Source organism: Aethalodelphis obliquidens, unplaced genomic scaffold (assembly GCF_003676395.1).
Source record: "Aethalodelphis obliquidens isolate GAN/ISIS:26980383/991018 unplaced genomic scaffold, ASM367639v1 scaffold73, whole genome shotgun sequence".
In the NCBI taxonomy this organism is placed as follows: domain Eukaryota; kingdom Metazoa; phylum Chordata; class Mammalia; order Artiodactyla; family Delphinidae; genus Aethalodelphis; species Aethalodelphis obliquidens.
In genome coordinates this window covers 6,118,670-6,135,973 of record NW_020838017.1, presented here as the reverse complement: position 1 = coordinate 6,135,973, position 17,304 = coordinate 6,118,670, and the positions used below count along the sequence as shown (strand labels likewise).

The 17,304-nt window shown below is 42.4% G+C and overlaps 1 protein-coding gene across 6 annotated transcripts in view; it reads left to right on the top strand.

Moving 5' to 3' along the window:
* Nucleotides 1-8,369: 8,369 nt before the first annotated feature.
* Nucleotides 8,370-17,304, top strand: part of RHOBTB1 (Rho related BTB domain containing 1) — a 68,024-nt gene continuing 59,089 nt past the window's right edge. For 2 of the 6 annotated variants that reach the window (XM_027091887.1, XM_027091892.1), the window contains exons 1-2: nucleotides 8,879-9,205; nucleotides 11,258-11,308. The gene's annotated coding sequence lies outside the window, so the exon portion shown is untranslated. Of the gene's footprint in view, nucleotides 8,478-8,878; nucleotides 9,206-9,726; nucleotides 10,293-11,257; nucleotides 11,309-17,304 lie in introns of those variants that run through there. The other 4 variants (XM_027091888.1, XM_027091891.1, XM_027091889.1 and 1 more) reach the window with 4 other exon arrangements.

Here is a 17,304-nt window from a genome sequence, read left to right as displayed (position 1 = left end):
AGGAACCTCCATACTGTTCTCCATAGTCGCTGTATCAATTTACATTCCCACCAACAGTGCAAGAGGGTTCCCTTTTCTCCACACCCTCTCCAGCATTTGTTGTTTGTAGATTTTCTGATGATGCCCATTCTAACTGGTGTGAGGTGATACCTCATTGTAGTTTTGATTTGCATTTCTCTAATAATTAGTGATGTTGTGCTTCTTGGCCATCTGTATGTCTTCTTTGGAGAAATGTCTGTTTAGGTCTTCTGCCCATTTTTGGATTGGGTTGTTTGTTTTTTTGATATTGAGCTGCATGAGTTATTTATATATTTTGGTATTTATATATAGTTATATATATAGCTATTTATATATATAATATATATATTATATATAATATATATAATATATATATACATTATATATATCATTTACAAATAATTTCTCCCATTCTAAGGGTTGTCTTTTCATCTTGTTTATGGTTTCCTTTGCTGTGCAAAAGCTTTGAAGTTTCATTAGGTCCCATTTGTTTTTATTTATTTTTTAAAAATTATTTATTTATTTATGGCTGTGTTGGGTCTTCGTTTCTGTGCGAGGGCTTTCTCCAGTTGTGGCAAGCGGGGGCCACTCTTCATCGCGGTGCGCGGGCCTCTCACTATCGTGGCCTCTCTTGTTGCGGACCACAGGCTCCAGACGTGCAGGCTCAGTAGTTGTGGCCCACGGGCCCAGTTGCTCTGTGGCATGTGGGATCTTCCCAGACTAGGGCTCGAACCCATGTCCCCTGCATTGGCAGGCAGATTCTCAACCACTGCGCCACCAGGGAAGCCCCCATTTGTTTATTTTTGGTTTTATTTCCATTACTCTAGGAGGTGGATCAAAAAATATCTTGCTGTGGTTTATGTCAAGGTGTGTTCTTCCTATGTTTTCCTCTAAGAGTTTTATAGTGCCCGGTCTTACATTTAGGTCTCTAATCCATTTTGAGTTTATTTTTGTGTATGGTGTTAGGGAGTGTTCTAATTTCATTCTTTTACATGTAGCTGTCCAGTTTTCCCAGCACCATGTCTTTTCTCCATTGTATATCCCTGCCTCCTTTGTCATGGATTAGTTGACCATAGGGGCATGGGTTTATCTCTGGGCTTTCTATCCTGCTCCATTGATCTATATTTCTGTTTTTGTGCCAGTACCATATTGTCTTGATTACTGTAGCTTTGTAGTATAGGCTGAAGTCAGGGAGTCTGATTCCTCTAGCTCCGTTTTTCTTTCTCAAGATTGCTTTGGCTATTCGGGGTCTTTTGTGTCTCCATACAAATTTTAAAACTTTTTCTTCTAGTTCTGTAAAAAATGCCATTGGTAATTTGATAGGGATTGCACTGAATCTGTAGATTGCTTTGGGTACTATAGTCATTTTCACAATATTGATTCTTCTAATCCAAGAACATGGTATATCTCTCCATATGCTGGTATCATCTTTAATTTCTTTCATCAGTGTCTTATATTTTCTGCATACAGGTCTTTTGTCTCCCTAGATAGGTTTATTCCTAGGTATTTTATTCTTTTTGTTGCAATGGTAAATGGGAGTGGTTCCTTAATTTCTCTTTCAGATTTTTCATCATTAGTGTAAAGGAATGCAAGGGATTTCAGTACATTAATTTTGTATCCTGCAACTTTAACAAATTAATTGATTAGCTCTAGTAGTTTTCTGGTGGCATCTTTAGGATTCTCTATGTATAGTATCATGTCATCTGCAAACAGTGACAGTTTACTTCTTCTTTTCCAATTTGTATTCCTTTGATTTCTTTTTCTTCTCTGATTGCCGTGGCTAGAACTTCCAAAACTATTTTGAATAATAGTGGTGAGAGTGGATATCCTTGTCTTGTTCCTGATCTTAGAGGAAATGATTTCAGTTTTTCACCATTGAGAATGATGTTTGCTGTGGGTCTGTCGTAAATGGCCTGTATTATGTTGAAGTAGGTTCCGTCTATGCCCACTTTCTGGAGAGCTTTTATCATAAATGGGTGTTGAGTTTTGTCAAAACCTTTTTCTGCGTCTATTGAGACGATCATATGGTTTTCATTCTTCAATTTGTTAATATGGTGTATCACATTGATTGATTTGCGTATATTGAAGAATCCTTGCATCCCTGGGATAAATCTCACTTCATCATGGTGTATGATCCTTTTAATGTGTTGTTGGATTCTGTTTGCTAGTATTTTGTTGAGAATTTTTGCATCTATCTTCATCAGTGATATTGGTCTGTAATTTTCTTTTTTTGTAGTATCTTTGTCTGGTTTTGGTATCAGGGTGATGGTGGCCTCGTAGAATGAGTTTGAAAATGTTCCTTCCTCTGTAATTTTTTGGAAGAATTTGAGAAGTATGGGTGTTAGCGCTTCTCTAAATGTTTGATAGAATTCACCTGTAAAGCCGTCTGGTCCTGGACTTTTGTTTGTTGGAAGAATTTTAATCACAGTTTCAATTACATTCCTTGTGACTGGTCTGTTCATATTTTCTATTTCTTCCTGGTTCAGTCTTGGAAGGTTATACCTTTCTAAGAATTTGCCCATTTCTTCCAGGTTGTCCATTTTATTGGCATAGAGTTGCTTGTAGTAGCCTCTTAGGATGCTTTGTATTTCTGCAATGTCTGTTGTAACTTCTCCTTTTTCATTTCTAATTTTAGTGATTTGAGCCCTCTCCCTCTTTTTCTTGATGAGTGTGGCTAATGGTTTATCAAATTGTTTATCTTCTCAAAGAACCAGCTTTTAGTTTTATTGATCTTTGCTATTGTTTCCTTTGTTTCTATATCATTTATTTCTGCTCTGATCTTTATGATTTCTTTCCTTCTGCTAACTTTGGGTTTTGTTTGTTCTTCTTTCTCTAGTTCCTTTAGGTGTAACGTTAGATGGTTTATTTGAGATTTTTGTTGTTTCCAGAGGTAGGCTTGTATAGCTATCAACTTCCCTCTTAGAACTGCTTTTGCTGCATCCCACAGGTTTTGGATCATCGTGTTTTCATTGTCATTTGTCTCTAGGTGTTTCTTGATTTCCTCTTTGATTTCTTCAGTGACCTCTTGCTTATTTAGTAACGTTTTGTTTAGCCTCCATTTGTTTGTGTATTTTACGTTTTGTTCCCTGTAATTGATTTCTAATCTCATAGTGTTGTGGTCAGAAAAGATGCTTGATATGATTTCAATTTTCTTAAATTTACTGAGGCTTGATTTGTGACCTAGGATGTGATCTATCCTGGAGAATGTTCTGTGCACACTTGAGAAGAAAGTGTAATCTGCTGTTTTTGGATGGAATGTCCTATAAATATCAATGAAATCTATCTGGTCTATTGTGTCATTTAAAGCTTGTGTTTCCTTATTAATTTTCTGTTTGGATGATCTGTCCATTGGGGTAAGTGAGGTGTTCAAGTCCCCACTATTATTGTGTTACTGTCGATTTCCTCTTTTAGAGCTGTTAGCCGTTGCCTTATGTATTGAGGTGCTCCTATGTTGGGTGCATATATATTTATAATTGTTATATCTTGGATTGATCCCTTGATCGTTACGTAGTGTCCTTCCTTGTCTCTTGTAACATTCTTTATTTTAAAGTCTATTTTATCTGATATGAGTATTGCCACTCCAGCCTTCTTCGGATTTCCATTTGCACGGAATATCTTTTTCCATACCCTCACTTTCAGTCTGTATGTGTCCCTAGGTCTGAAGTGGGTCTCTTGTAGACAGCATATATATAGGTCTTGCTTTTGTATCCATTCAGCAAGCCTGTGTCTTTTGGTTGGATCATTTAATCCATTCACGTTTAAGGTAATTATCGATATGTATGTTCCTATTACCATTTTCTTAATTGTTTTGCGTTTGTTTTTCTAGGTGCTTTTCTTCTCTTGTATTTCCCACTTAGAGAAGTTCCTTTAGCATTTGTTGTAGAGCTGGTTTGGTGGTGCTGAATTCTCTTAGCTTTTGCTTGTCTGTAAAGCTTTTGATTTCTCCATCGAATCTGAATAAGATCTTTGCCGGGTAGAGTAACCTTGGTTGTAGGTTCTTCCCTTTCATCACTTTATCATGCCACTCCCTTCTGGCTTGTAGAGTTTCTGCTGAGAAATCAGCTGTTAACCTTATGGGAGTTCCCTTGTATGTTATTTGTCATTTTTCCATTGCTGCTTTCCATAATTTTTCTTTGTCTTTAATTTTTGCCAATCTGATTACTATGTGTCTCGGTGTGTTTCCCCCTGGGTTTATCCTGTATGGGACTCTCTGCACTTCCTGGACTTGGGTGGCTATTTCCTTTCCCATGTTAGGGGCGTTTTCGACTACAATCTCTTCAAATATGTTCTTGGGTCCTTTCTCTCTCTTTCTTCTCCTTCTGGGACTCCTATAATGCGAATGTTGTTGCGTTTAATGTTGTCTCACAGGTCTCTTAGGCTGTCTTCATTTCTTTTCATTCTTTTTTCTTTATTCTGTTCCGCAGCAGTGAATTCCACCATTCTGTCTTCCAGGTCAGTTATCTGTTCTTCTGCCTCAGTTATTCTGCTATTGGATCCTTCTAGTGTAGTTTTCATTTCGGTTACTGTATTGTTTATCTTTGTTTGTTTGTTCTTTAATTCTTCTTGATCTTTGTTAAACATTTCTTGCATCTTCTCCATCTTTGCCTCCATTCTTTTTCCAAGGTCCTGGATCATCTTCACGTCATTATTCTGAATTCTTTTTCTGGAAGGTTGCCTATTTCAGTTAGTTGTTTTTCTGGGGTTTTATCTTGTTCCTTCATCTGGTACATAGCCCTCTGCCTTTTCATCTTGTCTATCTGTCTTTGAACGTGGTTTTTGTTCCACAGGCTGCAGGATTGTAGTTCTTCTTGCTTCTGCTCCAGGATATATTTTTGAAGGAAAAAAAAATCTCAAAACTCAGTAGTTAAAAAAATCCAATTACGAAGTAGGCCAAAGAGATGAACAGATATTTCAGCAAAAAGAGACATGGGACATGAGATGTTCAACATCATTAGTCATTAGGGAAATCCAGATTAAAACCACAATGACTTGTCCCTACAAAGCTACTGTACAATTGAAAACAAATATTTTTTAATACTGATAATACCAAATACTGGTGAGATCTTGGAGAAACTAGATTTCTCATACATTACTGGTGGGAATGTAAAATGGTACAGCCACTCTGGCACATAGTTTGACAGTTTCTTAGCATATGACCCAGCAATGGCATTCTTGGGCATTCATCCCAAAGAAATAAAAAACTTAAGTTCACACAAATACCTACAATGCAATGTTTACAGAAGTATTATTCTTAATGGCAAAATACTGGAAGCCACTCAAAAGTTCCTCAATGGGAAAATGGATGAACAAATTCTGGTATATCCATCCAATAGTTTACTTAGCAATAAAAAGAAATGAACTACTGATATATGCAACACCCTGGATGAACCTCAAGAGCATTCTGCCTAGTAAAACAAATGTTTCATTCAATCTCAAAACGTTACATACTGTATGCTCTTATTAAAGTAAGCCTCAAAATGTCAAAATTCTAGAGATGGAGAAGAGATTAATGGTTGGTGGGGGGATGCAAATACCAAGATTTAGCATGAAGGAGTTCTTTTATGATGATGAAACTTCTGTATCTTGATTGTGAGATTTTTTTTTAATCCTGTGACTTCGGTAAATAATTACCATAAAAGGTAGTCAAAAGTCTTTACACCACTTTTGTGCAGTACAATCCTGAGTGTTTAAATACACAGTGTTGGTTTAATTAAGCTTAAGTACCAAATTTTTCTTTTATTTTTGGCTGCACTGGGTCTTTGTTGCTGCGCTTGGGCTTTCTCTAGTCGCGGCGAGCGGGGGCTACTCTTCGTTGTGATGTGCAGGCTTCTCATTGCGGTGGCTTCTCTTATTGTGCAGCGCGGGCTCTAGGTGTGTGGCTTCAGTAGTTGCAGCACACAGGGTCAGTAGTTGTGGTGCACAGGCTTCAGTAGTTGCAGCACGTGGGCTCAGTAGTTGTGGCTTGCGGGCTCTAGAGCGCAGGCTCTGTAGTTGTGGCACACGGGCTGAGTTGCTCCGCGGCGTGTGGGATCTTCCTGGACCAGGGCTCAAATCCGTGTCCCCTGCACTGGCAGGCGCATTCTTAATGGCTGCACCACCAGGGAAGTCCCACCAATTTTTATATTTATTAAAAGTGAATGGTATTGATTTTATTAGCAAGCCACAATTTTAGTATACACATGTGGATTATTTTGTGGTAATAACAAGAACAGGGCAATAACAAGATTCATGGCAGTGCTTCAGAGGATTATTTGCTGTTGTTCTTTTCCTTTCCTGTTGGCAAAATATAGTCTGTACTCATTTTGTCCAACTTTTTTAGAATCCTGAGTTTCATGTGTAAAATTTGGGGGCTACATAGCACCATTGTGGCAACCTCTTTCTCAAATCACTGCCCTGGTTGGGAAGGACTTCCTTAAATCATGACCTTTCCTCTGCCGCACCTGAATTATTGTTTACACCAATTTATTTTCCTGGACATTCTTCCGGTCATTTTCCCTCAGATGTAGGCATCCAACTGGGTAATTCCATAATGATGGTTAATTCTTTGCCCCCTGGAGAAGAAGCATCCTTTGGAAGGCCTATCTGAGCCTCAGTGCCCCCTAGGGGTGGAGGGCAACGTCTGAACAGTTGCCTACCAACTGGGGTCTTTGTATAGGTGTCCTTCTGGTCCTACCACCTACCTGCTGCTTAAACAAGCCATTTAATTCTTTTTAATTTATAACTGGGGAAATGAAAGAAATTGAGAAGAGGCAGGATGTCAAAAAGCCAATTAGTGGTAAAATAAGGCCTTAGCACAGGCTGACCCAGGTGCAAATGCAGCTGTCAAAATCTCAGGAAACTGCCTCTGTGTGCCTCAGTTTCCTCATCTATAAAATGGTTATGTTAACAATGGCATCTACCTCATCTGCTGCTGTGAGCTTGAGACAATGTGTTTGGAATCTCCTAGCCTAACCCATTGCCTGCCACATGTGAAGGCCATAATACATGTTGATTCCTATTTCTTTTGAGGTTTTACACTATTTTTTAGCCCCTCTGGACAGTTTGAAGAGAAATGGCTTGCAATAAAGCGAACTGATTGCTAGGAGTGAACAGGGTTAATTAACTTTTCCCAAGAAAGAAATGTGTTCCTGAAAAAAATGTATATTGATTAAACCTTTCAAAATGGAGTCACTTTTACATAGACTAAGCAAAGTCTGTTTTGTGCCAAGTAAATGATCACCCCCTCATGTATCTGTGTTGAAGTTCTTAGAGTAGACGCCCATACTTGACTTTTCATTATCCTCTTCTCTGGGTATCAAAGATTAGGGACTAATAATTCCATTCCCAACAGACAGTTCAGTGAGGATGGCTTAAACAAAGCAGGTTGCCCTTAATAACCTTCCTTGTAAAAACACTGAATATCACTATATTCTGGGGTCTCTGGGAAATTCAGAGAGCACCAGGCAAGACTTGGTCCCCAAAGGGAATATAAACTAGTGAGGAAGAGTAGGAATAGCCAATGTAGTAAAACTCATCTGGGGAGCCTACGAAGGGAGAGCAAGTATTCCATCTGGGAATCTGAAGATGGTTTCTTGGAAGAAACCGAGGGAGAGAGGGGTATGTTCGCATGTATAATTTTTTTCTAATGTTCTGTTTCTTGAGGGATAACACATAGAGACAGCCTTTGCAATAGAATGTGGGTCCCTCTTTCCCAGCCCTGCAAACCTTCAGGAACCCATTAGCTGAGAACTCCTTGAGGACATTGTTGCCATCTTTGTATCCCCAGCCCTTAGTACACAGACAGCCTCCTCGGTGAAGGTTTATTAAAGGAACAAGCCCCTTAAGGTAGCTGAACACATCAATACCTTTATCTCCTAATTGCCTCTTTATAAGCTGGGAATAAGGAGGTTTAAAACACAGTAATTTTAATAGGCTGACTGAAAGCACGTTGAGGGCCGGCACCAGGTTGGTTGTGTTCGCTGTCACCTCCTTAGAGCTTGACAGGGTACCTGACACACTGTATGTAGACACTAAATAAGTACCTTTTACGTGCGTGCATGAAAACTGCCCCTGGTCCTGTCCTCAAAGCTCAAAGTCAGCCTGGAAGAGTAAGAAAGAGTTCACGAGGAAGGACGGACTGTCGTGGGCATCCAAGAATTTTGACAACCCACGAGCGGCCAGAATCAATTTCACTTCCTCACTCAGCCATTTGTAGGCGGTTGTAAATCGCCTACTTACTCGGGGGGCAGCCCGTGTGACCTTACCGCCCCCTGCGGGGACCCCCACGAGCCAAGTCACAGAGGAAGGTAACCCAGAGGGGGGAGCCGGCCAACACGTGCAGCGCCCAGGGGAGGAGCAGGCTGGGCTAACGCAGCCCTTAGTCAGCAGCTGGGCTCGGTTTTGAAACAAAAGCCCATGTCCTCCCTCGGAGTCCGCGGCCGGTCAGCTCCTTGGGGGAAGAAAACCATGCCGCCCAGCCGGTTAGTGGCCCAACTTACTTTTCCGGAGCCTGGGACAAAGGGCCAGCAGTTGTACGGGAATGGGTGGAGTGCTGGGGACAGAGGACGGGGTGGGGTGGAGGTGGGGGGGGGGGGCTGGTCGTCCTGCCCCTCCCCGCCCGGCCGCTAGCGAGTGGGGCTGGGGTCTGCCAGGTACTGCGCACGTCAGCCCCGGGCAGTCTGCCTCCGAGGCCGGGCCCCCCCGGGTCCGCGTCAAGCGGAGGCACCTTTGCAACCCGCGCCCCAGCGCACAGACACACCAGGCCCCGGTTTCATGAATGAAATCCAACCGTGTGGCTATAAATAGCCGCGAAGGCTGCTAACGTCACGGAGCGAGCGGCGGCCGCCAAGGCGGCGGAGCTGGGTGCCGAGCGCTCTGTTCCGCCCGGCCGGCCAGCCAGCCTGAGAGCCGGGTGGGGGCGGGAGGAAAAGGGGAGGGCTGGGGGGCGGCGGCGGAAAGGGGCGAGCCCCTCCGGCCCGGCACCGGGAAGAGCGGCCGCGGCGCCGGGCGAGCCCGGGAGGCGAGGCAGTGCCATGCTGCCTTTGTGCAAAGTTGGGCGGCGGGCGGCGCGCCGCGCGCAGGGGCCCCGCACACCCGCGACCGCGCGCAGTCGTGGCTGCTGCTGAGTGGCGGGGGCCAGCGCCCCCCCCGCCCCCCGCTCCCCCAGCCCTTGAAGGCGGAGAGAGCTGGCGTCTCGCTCGGCTTCAGGGTAGGTTCTGTGTCGTGAGTGCGCTATGCTGTGAAACTTCTCCGAGCGGCCGCCGCGGAGCCTCGCTCCACCCGCCCCGGCCCCGGCGGGTGGCCTGTGGGAGCCCCGGGCCGCGCGCCACGCGGCGGGCAGCGTCCCGAGCGAGAGTCGTGGGACCGAGCTGCTCTGGGAGCCGCCCTCGCCTGTCTCGCGAGGCCGGGAGCCCCGCCATCAGAGGCAAGCAGAAGAGATTCCTAGGAGCGCCCGTCCAGCCGCACCCCTAACTTGGAGCTGAGAAAATGCACAACAGGCACCCTTTGCAGGCGGGCGGGGCGGGGTGCCGCGCAGACCAGAGGGCTCTTTTCCTTGGAAGGACGGTGGTGGGACTGCAGAGGGGGATACCCGAGCCCCTTGGGCTCTTGCACCCCCCTGACCGGTCAGCCCAGAGTTCGGCGCTCCCCACCACCAGCCGGTGTCCATGGAGTCTGTTGTGAGTTGCTGTGACAACAGTAGGAGCTGCCATGAGGGGCTGGCAAAACACCTTACCTTGTCTCTGCGCGCTCAGCTTTCGGGGAGACAAACGGGGGGTGGGGATATGCAGACAGGGAATCCAACCCCTACTACAGAAGACGAAGTGGAAGGAAGGCCCAGCTATGTAAAAATGGACCACCCGATCCTACTGTCGCTCTGCCGTTTCTACCCTCAGTATCAAACATCTCAACCGAGGAGCAGTGTCAATATTTAGACTTGGAGGAGCCAGAAACTTAGAGGGGAGCGCCAGGCGCAGGGTTCTGACTTGGTTTTGCACGTCAGCACACGAGCGGTGCCTTTCGAGCTGACTGCACACGTTTGCTGGGGTTGGGGGCGGGGAAAGGTACGAAGATCGGTATATACACAAAGGCACCCAGACCTAGGAAGACCTAGGAAGTTAAGACCAGAGGAGTCGCCTTGACTTTGAACTTCCCCCAACCCGTGCTGTTCACGCAGCTCTGTTGAACCCCAGCCAGACGCTCAGCTTGAGGTTTCACTATTTTGGGGCTCCCCACCACCAACCGGGGCAGTGCTGCATATTCTACACCGTATTGTGGATCCTCTCTAAGCTGCAGAAGTATGTTATCAGTAGTTTTCATCTCTGTATAACTGTGCTCTCACTATCAGCAGATATAAATAGCCAATAGGCTCTGTGTGCAGCAAACGCTAGGCTTTTCTAAACATACAGATAAGTTTGTTTAAAAACACTCTTCAGAAATTTGGAGTTATATTTCATTTCCGGTAACTCTGTAGATGCCCAAGAGGGTCACTGATTGCTAGAAAAGAAACACAAGCTCTTTTCAGTGTACATAATGTCTACACACCGCTCCGCAGGTGAAGTGGGCAGCAAATTATTATTCAACTGGGGTTTCCTCTGAGATACCTGGATTGTATTTGGACATATTAGTGGGAAGGGGATTTAACTTGTTCATCCCAGCGTGGAAGACTTTGAAAACTCAGTCGGAAGCAATGAAATCATAGTACTCTAAGCTTGCGCCATTGATTGTTGTTTTGAGAGGAGCGTAAATTTAAGTGCATGGGGGCTATTGTGATCACAGAGGTGAAAATAGAAACATAGGTAGTTTGATGTCACTGGCACAACAGCATAACTTATTAACTATACAAATGTAATCAAATAGTAAAAACCAGAATCATTTGGACTTTTACTTATGATAATATGGTCCAAAAAATGCTATTTTGGAAGAATAGCGTGTCCACTTCGTTGACTTCCATATTGTTAAATGCCTGTAAGGTTTTCCTTGTTCCTATTCCTGAGTTTGTGGTTACATGCTTTATTCTGTATCATCCCCAAAGGCTCAGAAACAGACTTTCAGAAATGCTGCAAAAAGTTAACCTAGCCATTTCAGGAGGTATATGACCCCAAGAAATGCCATTTTAACACCGACACTTGGCAGAAGTAAAGCAGATTCTGCCCTTTTGGGGGGAAAAAAAGGAAAACAATGTATGTTTAAAATGTCAGTGGCTCCCCATGTGCTCCTAGCAAGCAGTAGGATTTATAAAGTATTTCTCTCTTTTGTGTAGGTAAGTCCAGCTGTGAGCAGGGTGTTCTGTTCTTCACTTCCAGCAAGCCAGGTCAGTGTTCTTTGTGCAAACCCATGACCATAAATTGCTGACATCCTGTGTCTAATTCTGAGCATGCATTTCAGAACAAGTTTCTTAGTCATCTGTCTTAAAACGGTTCGTCTTTGTCATGTTTTTATTGACTCAATTATGAATATCACAATTTCAGTGATTATTAAAATTATTCTATTTACTCTGAGCAAAGTGGTACTAAAATGGGCCTTGAATCAGTATGTTCTTTAAAGACTTTTCATTTTCACTTTGGGGATCCAAGTGGCGCCAAAATAGCTGAAGATACTGGGGATTTGGGTGCTTGATAATTAAGATTTTACATCTATGCTAATCTTAGCGCTCTAAAGCTGAAAGAAAATTGATACAATAATACTTGACATTTTTGAGCATGAACCAAAGTTCAGGTAACGTGCCGCATTCTTTATACTATGTTCTCAATCTGCATCAAAAAAATCCCTGTTAGGTGTAACTACTCCCTTGGTCGCCAAAGGACAGGTGAGGAATTGAAAGGTCAGAGAGGTTAGGTAATAGGTTCAATTCCTGCTTCTCTAGTAAATGGAAGAAATAATATTTTTTTTCAAGTGCTGTCTTACTCCAAAACCTAAATTCTCTAATTGGAAAAATCTTATCTCCAGTAGAGAAACTGGGACCACGAAAGGTTAAGCGACTTGCCTGAGATAACTTGGTAATTACAGCTTATGTAGTAACATTCAGTGGCACAGCTGTTACAAAAGAATAAATTCCATTCTCTTAAGTATTGTAAAACAGCAAAATATTAAGTATTCATATGTACTTTCTGGCATGGCCCTGTCAAAATTTAAGAAAGTTTTTACCATGGGGTCTCTGGTTTTAAGGATCTCACAAACAGATTTAAAAGACAAGATATTAAACATTCATGTAGGAAAAGTGAGAAAATAAATCAAGATCATACATGCCAGAAGTTTGAACTGAGGGTCAATGGTACATTTACGAGAAGTTCAGCATTTTCCACCCTGTGGGACTACTTTGCAGTTCTATGTATGCATGGAAAAGAATTTCCAAGCACATTTTTGTCAGGATAGATAATAAAAGGGTGAGAGATTGAAGAAAGACAGAATGTAGAATTTCAAACCAAGAGGGAGACATGCATTCATTTAGAACTGCTAAATTACAGTATCTCAAACTCAAGGTGTTATTGCTTCAAAAGCGTTGAAACAAAATTGTGAGCTGTCTGAATCTTCACAGCATCAATGAGAAAGCATTACCATTTGGCATACCAGATTCCTTCTGAAACCTCAGTTTGTCTGATATGTGCCACGTAGATAGATTTGGATACCTAATAGTTAAATACCAGCTAAAGTTCTGAAAATGGCCAGTATTTAAAGATTAAGCAGGACATTTTCAGTTTTTGCCGGAGTTGACAACCGTCTCCTTCCCCCCTTTCATACTCCCCTCCTACTTTTTGTAGAATAATTTGTAACAGTTGTTAATCCTTCTCAGAGGGTATTATATAAAGGGATAATAAAAAATAAAATGGGGAATAGATTACTAGAGAAAGCTTTACTATATCATCTTTTTTAATGTACTGAAAAACCCCAACCCAAGCTAATAACCCTAAAAGCTTAATTAGTTAAGAGATACTTTTAAGCATTTAAGGGGTTGTTATAAGCTGTCCTATTACACCTTTGTCCTGTAAAAGTTGTTATATAGTGTATCATTACAAAATAGATCATAAGAGCACTGTTAGACTGGGAAGATCCCATTACAGGTTAAGGCCTCATTATCAACTGATATTTGCTTAGCCATGACCATGGTATGTCGTAAATTATCCGTATAACAGCTATAAACCTATAATTACTTAAAGAGTAAAATTATACTCTGAATCATATGATGTTAGCACCGAAAGAAGCTTCAGAATGAGCATGGTATCTCTAGTAGTAATTTAATTAGCAATCACTTGTTTGCTTTTTTGAACTTCAGAGACTTTGGTTAATATACTTGACTTATCTTAAAACACACCTGGAAATATTTGACACTTTACTGTGTTTTTTTGCTCAGGAAATTTACCTGTAGAAAACAGGAATTTTTTCTTTAACCTTTCTATTGGTCTTCCTTTTAGAAAACAGGCAGTTCAACCTCATTATGTGAAGGATGGGGTTCAAAGAGTACAGGCAATTGGAATCTGGTTCTTGTGTTCATCTTCTTTTGTTCACCCAGGCTTCCCACCAACCTGGCAACACCAAAGCAAAATTTGGACGGGGAAGGAAAAATAAGTCACAAAAAGTGTGGCGTTTGTAGAAAGGGGGAGGGGGTGGGAGAGTGTTTGAGTGCCGGGGGAGGGGATGAGGAAAGGGAGAGCTTTGGCAGGGAGGGCAAGAAGCAGTCACTCAAACGGATGGGATGTGCATGGATTGGTTATTGACATGTCAGCATCAAAATTGTTCGGTTTTTTTGGTGGGGCTTATAAGCAAAGTCAAGTCACCTCCTCCTAGAATCTTTTGTTCTTTGTGCGCATTGGGCAGAAACTGGGAAATAGGCAAAAAAAAAAAAAAAAAAAAGCCACTAAAATGAAATGTGGGTCTGACAGGCACTCTTTCCAGATGTCCCAGGACACTCCTGTCTTCAGACACTCCCTCCCTCCAGCTGTCCTGTCAAATACATCAGCATTTCTCTTACAAGGTTTTATCCACTGAGGGTGAATTAGAAGGTTTTTACAAAGAAAGAAAGAGATAGATGCACGTAGGTCCAGAAGAAGCATGATTACATTTCTCCACTCTGCACCTGAGTTTGTTATTGCATAGACACAGATGAATGGCAAGTTCCCAGTGCTAATGAGGTACAGTCTCAGGCTCCATCCCTCTGTGGAGAAGTTTCCTCTGAATTGTTACCCAGTGGTAGTCCAGACCCCTAATGACCACTGGAATAACAATAACCAGTACTTATTATGCTCCTACTAGATGCCAGACACTTTACCGCATTACAGCTAATATTCATTATTAATTCCAATTTTACAGAAGCCTAAGGGAAACTCAGATATGTTAACTCAGAGAACTAATTAGAGGTAGAGCTTGGATTTGTACCCAGATCTAAGAACTTGAATATATATTTGTTTTAAATATATCCTGGGGGGGGGGGGGAAACACTTTAAAAACATTAAATTCCAGGTTATTCTTGCAGATGGTAGAGTACAGGCGTTAAGTAATTATTCTTGTAGGGTTTTTTGAATTTTGGGGTTTTTTTTGTTTTGTTTTGTTTTATATTTGGTAACTGGAACCACACAGCAGTCTTGTCTGGACAGACTTGTTAACTCTTCAGGTCATTTCTAATATATTTTGATGGAAGTCACCATTGTAAGCAGTTGAGTCATGGAGGGTTGAATCATGGACCCAGAAAGGTTCTTAAGGATACTTAATCCAACCTCATGTAGGTGAAAAAAATCTGCCACCCAGAGAAGCAAGGTAACTCGCCACTCTTACAGTTCATAAGTGGCACAGCTGGAACTGAACCCAGGTTTCCAAGGCCCAGCCCAGGGCTCAGTTCTATTACATAACACTGCCTGAAACGTGCCAAGTCTTCAGAAGCCTCCAACTTAGCCCAAATTACAGCTATCAAGTTTGAAATACATCTGAAACCTAATATACAGCCAGAAGTGGGTGATAAGAGGATTCCAGCAATGTAAAGATAAGGTGGGTTCTAGGAGAAGCCTCACTTATCTTCACTGACACCAATATAGACCAGTCTTGCCTCGTCTTCGAACCATAACAGCTCCATACTCTTGATCCCTTCCAAGCTGTCTCTGTTGAGATACCTGTTTTCATCAAGTATGGAGCTTTTTTATTTTGTCTCTGGAGTTCTGGCTTTTTATTAACTGTGTGATGTGGGTGACATACTTCTTTGAACCTTATTTTGCTCGTCTGTAAAATGCTAACAGTATCACCTCTGTCAGAGGGTTATGAGGGTGCTATGAAATCACACATGTAAAACAGATAGTAGGTGCTCAATAAGGGTGAGTTCTCTTCCTAGCCATGCTAAGGTATCTTAAGGGAAAATGTTATAACACATAAGGGCATTCATCTCATTTTGCTGCTAAATGTTCTTCAGTCATCTGAAGTCTGATATTGCAAGGGATGATTACAGTGACCTTTTTTCTTGGGTGAAAATGGGCCCAATCGTGTCTCAGTACCAGCGGCGTCTCTGAGTACCAGTGGCGTGGGCACGCCTGGGTACAATTACATTTGTCTTCTTCACGGTCTAGGGTTGCCAGGGTTTCCGTGAATTATTTTATTGCTTCGGTTTCTGCTCAGACTAATACCAAGCTCCTCCTGGAGATTTGTGGCTCTCATTTCCTTCCAGACACTGTTTAAGTATCTAACGTGTTTTCCACATAGACCTTTGCATCTCAAAGTATCCACTATGTTTTCAGCCAAATAACTAAGAAATATTTCCAGAGAATAGTGTTGCCAGTAAAACAATTTTGCTTTCAATTTCAAAACATGTGAGAGCTTCCTCCCATCATTTCAATTAACTCTAGTATTGAATCTTTCCTGTGCATTGGCCCTGTCTTTTCTCTTTGCCCCGGGTTGCCGACTGCTTTATTGACTGGGAAATACATAAGCACTACAATTTCCCCCTTTCCCCCTCAGCACTTGATAGCTACCCTGGCCTAAATTACATCTCTGGGAAGTGTTTCATCACACTCCTCTCTCCAGCTACCACACTTTGTCATGTGGCCCTTGCTGCCCTGCTTTGGGTTTTAGGAACCAAGCCTTTGGCAATGTGTCCTACTCATCATATACATGCAGGAAAGCTACTGATAACGATTATTTTCTTACTTGTACTTTCCCCCCTGTTTTTGACATTAATAGGCCAAGTGGCCTAGAATGGCCTTTATTTTCCTAGTGGCTCAGTTTCCCTTTTCAGTATTTGACAGATGTGACAAATGGCAAGATGTATGTCCTTTTCTTCAGGCTTCGGTGTAGCGATTAGTTGTTTTCCCCAGTGCTGCGGCTCAACTGGTGCGAGATGCTTACAGATCACCAACTGATCGGTTATACAAGTTTCAGTTCATACTAAGAAGTTTATTTTTAAAGCAGTGCTTTAAAGCAGTGCTTCTCAAACTTTAATGTACATACACATCACCTAGGCATCTCGATAAAAAGCAGACTCTGATTCAGAAGTTCTAGGATGAGACCTGAGATGATGTGTTTCCCAGGGGCTCCTCACTGATGCCAGCGCTACTGGTCCGAGGACCACATTTTGAGTAGTGAGATATACTGTACTCTCTAAAGTATAGTCATTACTCTATCTGATGCTGAAACTCACGCCTTGGAGGCTGTAAGGCTCCCCTCTTATTTTGTTTGCTTCTTTCTTAAATTATAATAGAGAGTCATGGAATCTTAAACTTGAAAGGGATATGCTAGTAAATCAACCAGCACTCTGGGGAATAAAGGAATGCATTTATGTGCATACGTAAGTTGATTAAAAATTTTACTGACAAAGGATGTGTGTAGCATACAATTTATAAATAATAATAAAATAAAGAATACTCTTTGTTGTGAACTCCATCTAGCTAATTGGTTAGTCTCACAAAACACTTGTTGCTTTTTGAGAACTCACCTGTGGTACAACTGATGAGTGTAATTCCCATATAAACGTTGTCTGATATTTTCCCTTATGTTAATGAGTAAGATAAAAGTGAAATAACGAAGACATATGTCAGAACTGTACGCATTCATCAAAGATATGGGGGCTTCCCTGGTGGCTCAGTGGTTAAGAGTCTGCCTGCTGATGCAGGAGACACGGGTTCGTGCCCCGGTCTGGGTAGATCCCACATGCCGCGGAGCGGCTGGGCCCGTGAGCCATGGCCGCTGAGCCTGCGCATCCGGAGCCTGTGCTCCGCAACGGGAGAGGCCACAACAGTGAGAGGCCCGCGTACCGCAAAGAAAAAGATATGAATGAAAAAAAATAAAAAAGATATGAATGACTGCTGAACCAGATAATAGCTTTTAAATATAATA